General features: G+C 38.0%; 1 pseudogene; it reads right to left on the bottom strand.

Annotated features, from left to right (window-relative positions):
* Window positions 1-9,069: 9,069 nt before the first annotated feature.
* LOC126025335 (uncharacterized) lies at window positions 9,070-9,127 on the bottom strand (annotated as a pseudogene).
* Between the last annotated feature and the right edge of the window lie 530 nt (window positions 9,128-9,657).

Below are 9,657 nucleotides of genomic sequence, written 5' to 3'. Positions count from 1 at the left end.
TACTCTATTATTTTTATTTGTTTGGAGACCATACCCAGCAGTACTTGGGTATTGCCTCTGCTGCTTCTAAACAGAAAGGGAGCAGCTCTTAGACCTCTTTGTGCTGCAGAGCCTTTTCACACTGTGAAAAGAAAGTAATGGCACCCTCTCCTGGCCAAAAACAACAACAATAAAAACAAAACAAAACAAAAAATAAGTACTAGGTGACTTGAGAAGGAATTTGAGCTTACTGTGGAATTTCTTCTCTTCCAATTCCTCATCTGAAGTAGTCAACTTGTTTCATATAGATCAATAAACATGTAGCATTGCCATGCCGTGTCAGTGTTCCTATTAATTTTTCACTAGTTCATTTCAGTAACTCAGCACTTTTAAGCACTCTTTTAGTAATAAGTCTACACATCCCAATAAATAATGAAATGTCAAACCCAATTCAAATTTCTGTGACAGGGGCCAGAGAGATAGCACAGCAGTAGGGTGTTTGCCTTGCATGCTGTTGACTGGGGAGGGACCTGATTCAATTCCTGGCATCCCATATGGTCCCTCAGCCTGCCAGGGGCTATTTCTGAGTGCAGAGCCAGGAGTAACCCCTGAGCATAGCTGGGTGTGGCCCAGACACCAAATCAATCAATAAAGTTTAAAAAAAAAAAACTCTGTGACAATCTCTGAAGATCAAGTTCAAGTTTCTAAGTCTCTTCCAGGAACTTTCCAGACTAAGGTGTGTATTTATCTATAAATTTTTAGTCTTTGGCTGTGTCTCAATATTCAGTTTGGCAGCAGACCTGTCTCTTTTGTTATTTATTCTCCACTGGAATCTTCTAGCATCTTCTTCTATATGGCTACCACATAACCCATACCCAATGACTGTAAGTTATCCATGAGACCTAGCATTTATTGAGACTTTAGCACATATCCAGAAATATAAAAGCATCATATGCATTAATTTTCTTAATGTCACTACTGTATAAAAACAGAACTTAAAAGCTAGCAAGTGAATTTTATATAATATTGATAGAACTCAATGCTGGAGAGATGCTACAGTGGATAAGTTGCTTGCTTTGCAAGCTGTTGACCAGGGTTCAATCCCTGCCATCCCATATGATTCACCAAACACTGCCAAAAGTAATTTCTGAGTATAGAGCCTTGGGTTAGAACTACTAACATTCAAAATAGTAACTGCTAGAGCTCACAATTCTTCTTCCTTTTATTTGCTTTTCTGTAAGTGTGAGTAAAAGCATGAAACTATAGCCTGCTACTGTTCTGTCCATCCTCACAGGTAAGAATTACTGTTGATTTAAAAAGGTAGGTTTCAATAGACAAAGTTGAAATAAAATTACCCAAAATTTATGTTTTAGAGTTCAAAAGTATACAGAACCACGAGGCAGAAATTCTAGTGCAGCAGTAGGGTGGTTGCCTTACATGCAGCAGACCCAGGGCAGACCTGGGTTTGATCCCCAGCATCCCATGGGGTTCCAGGAGTGATTTCTGAGCACATAGCCAGGAGTAACCCCTGAACATCACTGGGTGTGGCCCAAAAAAACAAACAAAAAATAAAGTATACAGAACTTACTAAAGATTTTATAAATTAGTTACCAAGCAAGACTATTCCTAGGTGAATGTAATGAATAAAAAATGAATATAAAATGGAAAATGGAAGTTGTCTCTGAAGAAATTATTTATGCTCATCCTTATTCTCTTGATGTACCCTTTTCTTCTGTATTAAAAATGACCAGCTACTTCTTATTTGATGTCTATGGCATGGAAGCTCTCACTAGATGCTATATAGTCCCTGGTTCTAAAACATAAAGTGTTCTAAAGTTACCCTTAGCCTTCTTATAAAAATTACAATGCTCAAAATATAGAAGCTTACCAGACTTAATGAGCCCTTGGGAGTGTCCATGTGTGACATTAATCAAACTGAATTAAGGCCAAGAATACAACTAATCTAGATTAGGGAGTTACGGCACTCAAACATGAACAGTTTTAAACAACTATTGTCCTGTAATAAAATAATTAAGCATCCTTTTTTTTCTCAAAGAACTCTATTAAAAAAAAGAAATACCTCTTCTTCCAGTGAAACTCTGTCAAGATGAGCCAAAAAAAATGGGGTGTAACAGTCTTCTCAGAGGTGAGAGCATGGTAGGGAAACTCATGAGATACTTCCTATAAATTTCTGAACCCCAGCTCCATCAGAAGTAAGAGAAGGGGGGGCGGAGTGGTGGTGCAGGTGGTAGGGCATTTGCCTTCGAGTGCTAACCTAGGATGGACCGCAGTTCAATCCCCCCTCCCCACATGCCATATGGTCCCCCAAGCCAGGAATGCATAGCCAGGAGTAACACCTGAGTATTACCAGGTGTGAACCCCCCAAAAAAAGTAATAGAAAGGGTTCCCACAATAAAACATGGTCAAAGTTGCATTGGGGTGCCCCCTATGAAGAAGTTCCAAGTGTCTTATACTTACTGATCTTGACTCAAACAACCTCAAAGGTGGCCTCTAGCTGGCTTATTTATTGTCTTTTATGCTCTGACCCTATACAGTGTGTGATACTTGGAGAAGTACCCACAAGGCTGCCTCTGGGACCAGCAGCACAAACACCAGGGTCCTACTCTGAGCACCTGGAACAGTCTTGAAGTCCTACAAGTAAAGTGAGGCAATTTCTAAAACATAGCATTTTTATTCTTATAATAGACAAATTTGGAATCACAAAAAAATTTGTTTCTTTCCTCTCCTACTGAGCAAAGGATTTCCTTTTTAATGATAGGAATACCAATTAGGAAGGAGCTGAAATTTGTCTGAAAATTTCTTTCTTAACAAAAGGATACACTTTAAAAAAGTAAGTGTGTGTATTAAATGTTGTCACTAGAGGGTGCCCTGGGAGATCAAAACCGGTAAAATCTGCAGGAATAACTTTGTGTCTTGGACAGTAAGGTCCTCCCTGCTCTGCAAAAAACATCCATCAGGCTTGTGACCCTCTTGATCTGTACAGGTGGAAATTGGCTCCTACCACCCACTGATTCTCTGACAGGGAATTGTTAAGTTCATCACAGGAAGAAAATCAGTCCCACAGATAATCTCTCACTCACCACATAAAAGATTTCTCTCAGAAGTCAGTGAAATAAAATAAATATATTTGGGAAATATGAGAAAGTTTCATAATGTAAAAAGGAAAAATTATACACCCTAACTAGTATTTAGGTGGAAAGGGAGGGGCTCCAGAATGATGTGCAAAGGGCATTGCCTAGGAAGCTAGTGATACACCTTTTCTAAATTCCTTGGTTTAAAGTGCTCTTGTGGAGATGGCAGTTCATTGCTAAGGCATTGTCAAGAAGAAGGGACTTTTTAGCTCTAAAAAGTCTCTGTAGTTATAGCCAATAAACCCTTAAATCTTATTGGATTGTTTTGTGAGGAGGGGGTAGTCCAGACTTTGAGTTTTGTCCTGAATTATCTAGAGTTGAAGTTTCAGGCTGACTTTAAGACTAGACTGGGGGCCAGAGTGATAGTACAGGGGTAGGATATTTGCCTTGCATGCAGCTGATGCAGGATGGACCTGGTTCAATCCCAGGCATCCCATATGGTGCCCCAAGCCAGGAGAGATTTCTGAGCATATAGCCAGGAGTTACCCCTGAGCATCACCGGGTGTGGCCCCAAAACAAACAACAACAACAAAAAAGACTAGATTGGATTGCTTGAAATTACTGAGTTCAGGGCTGTAGTAGGACAAGATAGCTTGTTTTCAGAATACATTTTTATTTGGATGGGGCTATTTTTAAATAGAGGTTTACAATAATATTGGGATCATTATTTTTTTGGTTTTTGTTTTTTGTTTATTTGGGTTTTTTTGTTTGTTTTGTTTTGTTTTGTTTTTTGGCCACATGCTGTATAGCTCAGAGCTTAATCTTGGCTCTGTGTTCAGATATCATTCCTGGCAAGTCTCAGAGGACCAAGTATTGAAGCCAAATTGGCCGTGTGTAAGGCAAGTGTCCTATTCACTGTACTATTACTCTGGTCCCTGGAGTCATATTTCACAGCTGCAGAACTACTACAATCATCCTTTCACTAGTGTTTTGAGTCAGATTACATCCTAATTTTAAGATTTCCCAAAATTCAATGTCATTGTCTTCCGTAACTTCATCAAACAGAGACAGTGTGTGTATGTCTGTAAATATTGGGACTTGTTTAAAAACTAGAAACCACTACCTTTAAGTAGATCATTTTAATTTGAATATATCTTTGTCATGTCATTAAAATATTATTAGTTCATATCTTAACTCCATTCCATTGAGGAACACTGTATTGTAAACAATCAGGAGACTTATTTTTTTAAGAATATGAAGATAAATTTTACATGGAAACTGCACAGTCACTTTGTAACCACGCAGTATAGCTTTTGTATTAACAAACTTTCAAACAACTTTTCATGAATGTAGAGCAATTGCTTTGCCTGTGTGAAGCTGAGTCTGGCTTCCCTAGCCCTCTCTTCCCAAAGCACACAAATTGTCAGGTTTCTGGCTACTTGTAATTCTAATGACTTGTTCTACTCCTGAGATTCAAGTAATTGCTTTTCCTGCAATTATATCAAGCACTGTCTACAAACAGTCTTAGAATCTAGATGACATTGGTGATGAACACCACTGAGAATTTCCCTGTGAGTAAGAGAATAGAGTTGAATTTTGTTAGCATTTACTTATGATTGTTTGGCTTGTTCAGCTAGTTACATAATGTGGGAGCTATTCCAGCATTAGCATTCTTGGTATAGAACAGATTCCCAATCTACTCAAGGCAACACAAATTCTCTTAGGAAATCAAAAACTTGAATATTAGAGTTGGTACGAGACATGGCTGGATAGACCATCTTCATTCCTCATTTATTCTTCTAAACATATCTAAACAAAGATGTTCTAGAACACAAAACTAAATACCCAAGCCAAAGTCAATGATAATAGAATCAAGGGACCTACATTTTAACAATATAAATACATATCTGAAATTCAACTATGAAAGACTCTGTAGATCACAATTGTTACAATCAAATCAAAATTAAAAAGAAAAGGATTGTCCTTAGAATAGCTTGGAATCATTTTTTATCTCTAGAATATAGAAGAAAACCCTCAATTCCAAAATTTTAAACCAAAGGTTTAAAATGTCCCTTACCTTAGACTTTGAATATCACTTAATCACCACCTGGTCTTTGGAAGAGTACTAAGTAAACTGCAATTGCTAGCATTGCCAGTCCCTTTAAACTCCTGGAGCAGGGACAATAGTCATGGCACATCTAAGAAAGTGCAACAGGGGAAGGACAACCACCTTCTGTGTGATTATTCTTGGAAGATAACCATGTATTAATTTGGAGAGAGTTAGTGGAATTAGGAAACAGAGTTATACTCAGACACCTCAGTGATGATTACTATGAAAAAAAAAAACCTCCATTCCAAAGATTATATACTACTCCCACCTCCCTCCCACTTTCCTTCTCCATGCACAGCCAGCCTATGCTCGCAGATCTGTCATTGTGCCTTTGCTACTAGTACCTATGTCTTTACCTGTCTCTACCCTTGTCTTCTAGCCCCTAACACAACCTTAATGACTTTTACAGTCATCTATTATTCTAAATTTGATCTTACTGGTTTAGTTAGTACTTATTCCAGAAATCAGTTCATATTAAAGCTAACCAACCCATGAATAGAGATCTTATGATTCTAATCATTTTAGTATCTCCCAAAAAATCCTCTGTGATGGAGGTCCCTTTTCAATGCACATCTCAATTGTAGGACACAGATGTTCTTTCCATGACAGCTGACAGCTAAAACTTTGTGATTTGGCTGCAGAGGGAAATATAGTGCAATGACTCTTTCCTAAAATAACATGGATTACTCTGAGGACATCATTAATTGGAACATGACAAAGAAAATGAGTATCCTTCTTGTTTATTGGACCTGGCCACTTCAAGGACCTCTTTGTGTAGCTGTTAGTGAACCTTCACAAACTGTCCATGGCTAACATTATTGTCAGGAATTATTAACTAGAAATGGCATCACAATTTCCACCTTGTTGGTGGAAAAGTGCTTAACCTAAGATTGGTGATTTGGGGGCTGGAGAGGTAGCATGAAGGTAGGGTGTTTGCCTTGCATGCCGAAGGACAGTGGTTCGAATCCTGGCATCTCATATGGTCCCCCAGGTTGCCAGGAGCAATTTCTGATCATAGAGCTAGGAGTGACCTCTCAGCACTGCCAGGTGTGACCCAAAAACCAAAAAAAAAAAAAAGATTGGTGATTTTTTTCACTGTTTATGATTTGTTCACTTACAGAAATATTGTTGCAAGTATAGGTGAAATATATATAGAACCCATATCACTATACTAGTCCATAAGAATATTATTCTATCTTATTCTGACACTGCCAGTCAAAGCAAAAATAATAAATACGTGACTTTCTTGAGCAACTGTCTAAGGAAATTTAATTATCACAGCATACAGCTTAATTACATGAATCCTGAATATAGGAATTCTGAGGTTCAACTATAAAAAAATGTTGCTGGCCCCTGTCTCGTAAAAGAATGCTAGCACTAAAAAAGAAATGCTTAGGTATTTCCTTCTTTTATCATACAAGCTAAGAATTAAAGAGAACTAAAAATCTGTACAAAACAGGTAACAATGCCAGTTAAAGCTAGTGTCCATATTCTGTTATTGACAAGTTCATCACTAATATAAAAATTGTTGCCTTGTGTGGTCAAAAATTGAACATCGCATAAAAATATTGAACTTCTTGCTAAGTCTTCCCAAGACAAGTGTATCCTTCAAGACTCCAGCCACCTCCCTCCTATATCTTGATCCTGAGTGTATTGAACTCTGCACTACTAAATGGGTTCAAAATTGTTCCTGCAGTACTGGCACATTCTTCTCCTGTGCAGGCCCACGCAAGTGCAAAGACTGTAAATGCAGCTCCTCCAAGAAAAGGTACTGCTCCTTCTGCCCTCCAGACTGTGTCAAGTGTGCCCAGGGCTACACCTTCAATGGTACATTGAACAAGTGCATTTGCTGTAACAGAAGCTTGGGAAGCTGAGCCTGAAGCTGAGGCAGTGGAATTCAAACGTTTCCTCGGGTGTACATAGAGCAATGTGCAGCGGGACCACTTCCTGTCCCCGTGGGCTTTACTTGCTGGCTCCTATCTCTGTTCTGGGAAATGGGAATGGATGTAAAAATTATTGGCTTCTGGCTTTTATATGGTGCTTACCCTTTTTTTTTTTTTTTTTTTTTTTTGGAATGCTCACTGGATATTTTATTTGACAGTTCTTTATATACTGTTGTGGTGTTTCACCTTCTTTTTCCTCTTCTCTCAAACCAAGGATGAAAGCCTCTAGAAGGACTCCGCCCAATTCCGGAGTATTTGATCCTTTTCTTTTTTTTTTTCCAGGTTATTACTTTTCTCTTCTTCAAACAAAACCACATAACATGAACTATCTAGTCCCGCCTCCCAATTGGGGGCGGGGGAAATAAGGGAGGTACCAAGACCAAACAGGTGTAAGACCACTAAATAGTAAGCTAGGCACAGAGAGGACCACTTACTCTAGCAGCCCCGGGGGTGAGGGAAGAGGATATGGGAAGTAGGACGGGAACGGAGGTGGAGGGAGGACAATTCAGTGATGGGAATTCCCCTGATTGTATGTTAATATGTACCAAAAATATTATTGTCAACGATATGTAAGCCACTATGATTAAAATAAAAATTTTATTTAAAAAATAAATAAAATAAAATAATTATTGGCTTAAAATAAAAACATATTGAACTTCTCATTTCAGTTTATTTTGTTCAATTTTAGAGGTATGTAAAATACAAACATTATAAAAATAAACTATTAACTTTCTTCTGCCAGTAGGTAGATGACAACTGGAAATGCCTAGCATACTATGATAAAAGTTATAAGAACTCCATGCTTCAAAGGACTCATTATAATTAATATTAAAACTCTCTGGACAAACTATCTTGCTGCAGTCTCCTTGACAACTGCACAGAAATTAAAACAAACCTCTCCTTCCTCTAAAACTATTCAACTTTGCAGCATTGTAGTAAAAATAATTTCTTCCAGTTACAGGGTTAAAGAACTTGAATGGGCCCGGAGAGATAGCACAGCGGTGTTTGCCTTGCAAGCAGCCGATCCAGGACCAAAGGTGGTTGTTTCGAATCCCGGTGTCCCATATGGTCCCCCGTGCCTGCCAGGAGCTATTTCTGAGCAGACAGCCAGGAGTAACCCCTGAGCAACGCTGGGTGTGGCCCAAAAACCAAAAAATAAATAAATAAAGTTCTTTTGGGGCTGGGAAGGTGGCGCTAGAGGTAAGGTGTCTGCCTAGCAAGCGCTGGCATAGGACGGACTGTGGTTCGATCCCCCGGCGTCCCATATGGTCCCCCCCCAAGCCAGGAGCGATTTCTGAGCTCATAGCCAGGAGTAAGCCCTGGTTTACGGGTATGGCCCAAAAACCAAAAACCAAAAAAAAAAAAAAAAAAAAAAAAAGAACTTGAATGGGAAAACCAAAGTAGTTTTCTTTTGCTCTTCACTGAACTTTTAAAGAAAAAGGTACAGTGCTTGTTTATAACATAAAGATATCACTGAGGCTCACATGCTCTCTTGATGCCTAAATTCAATAATAAATGTGTTTGCATTATATCCATACACTGAGTCCTTTGCATACCTATCTTACTTACAGCCAAAATTAACCCTACAGTCTAATAATGTGACTAGATCTTCACAGGAAACTCAAAAGATCCAATAATCATCAGGAAGATTTAAAACCTTTGTAAAGGATGGGGTGCTTAATAGTAATACCTCTGGCATGTGGCCAAAAATATTTTTGAAAGAAAATTGGAGTCATCAATCTAACCAAAACTCAAAATACACCTGTATAAAATGTTGGCTGACATTTCCAGGCCTATTTTGGAGTCAGTGCAGGTTTCCTTACCCCAACTTCTCTACTTCCAGAAACCCTAGCAGCTGAAAACACACCCAGAAAAGCTGCAGTATAAAGAATAATGTTTAGAATTCCTGGACCATGTGGCCACATTTGTGGCCAAGCAAAAACTTCATGCTAATCTTCTCTGTATCGTTCCAATTTTAGTATATGTGCTGCTGAAGCGAGCACAACTCCAAAATTTTTTATTATTACTGTCATTCCTGTAGATCCCAAATTTAGACACCATTTTGTATCTGAAGCCATATAATGTTCAGATACAAATGAAGTAACAGAATGATCAACTAGCAACAAGAGCTTACTAAACCTTCCAATAATGATTAATAAACTCTTTGCAAGATACAACAATTTTTACAAATTTTCTTGCTGCTGTACTATTTTTTCTTCTTTCTTTTCTTCTTTTCTTTTTTAAAAAAAAATAATTTCACTTTCACTTACCTGGAAACAAATGTACTGTGATGAACTATGTCAACTATGTGATACACCATTTTTAAATAAAATAATTCATGTATAAACAGAAAAAGAAATAGAGTTAAGTAACTCAAACTCCTTGAACTCAGCATATGTATCAAGTAGTATCTATATACAAGGAAAATAATTGAGGCGAAAACTATTTCTATCCACAAAAAATATATATATTATTTGGAGGAAACAAGCACAGAGACAAAAGTTCAAGCTGTAGAAAGGAAAGTTGGTTAGTG

The sequence above is a fragment of the Suncus etruscus genome, chromosome 12 (assembly GCF_024139225.1).
Source record: "Suncus etruscus isolate mSunEtr1 chromosome 12, mSunEtr1.pri.cur, whole genome shotgun sequence".
Classification (NCBI taxonomy): domain Eukaryota; kingdom Metazoa; phylum Chordata; class Mammalia; order Eulipotyphla; family Soricidae; genus Suncus; species Suncus etruscus.
The sequence above is the reverse complement of the archived record's forward strand: the minus strand, read 5'-3'. Positions and strand labels throughout refer to the sequence as shown.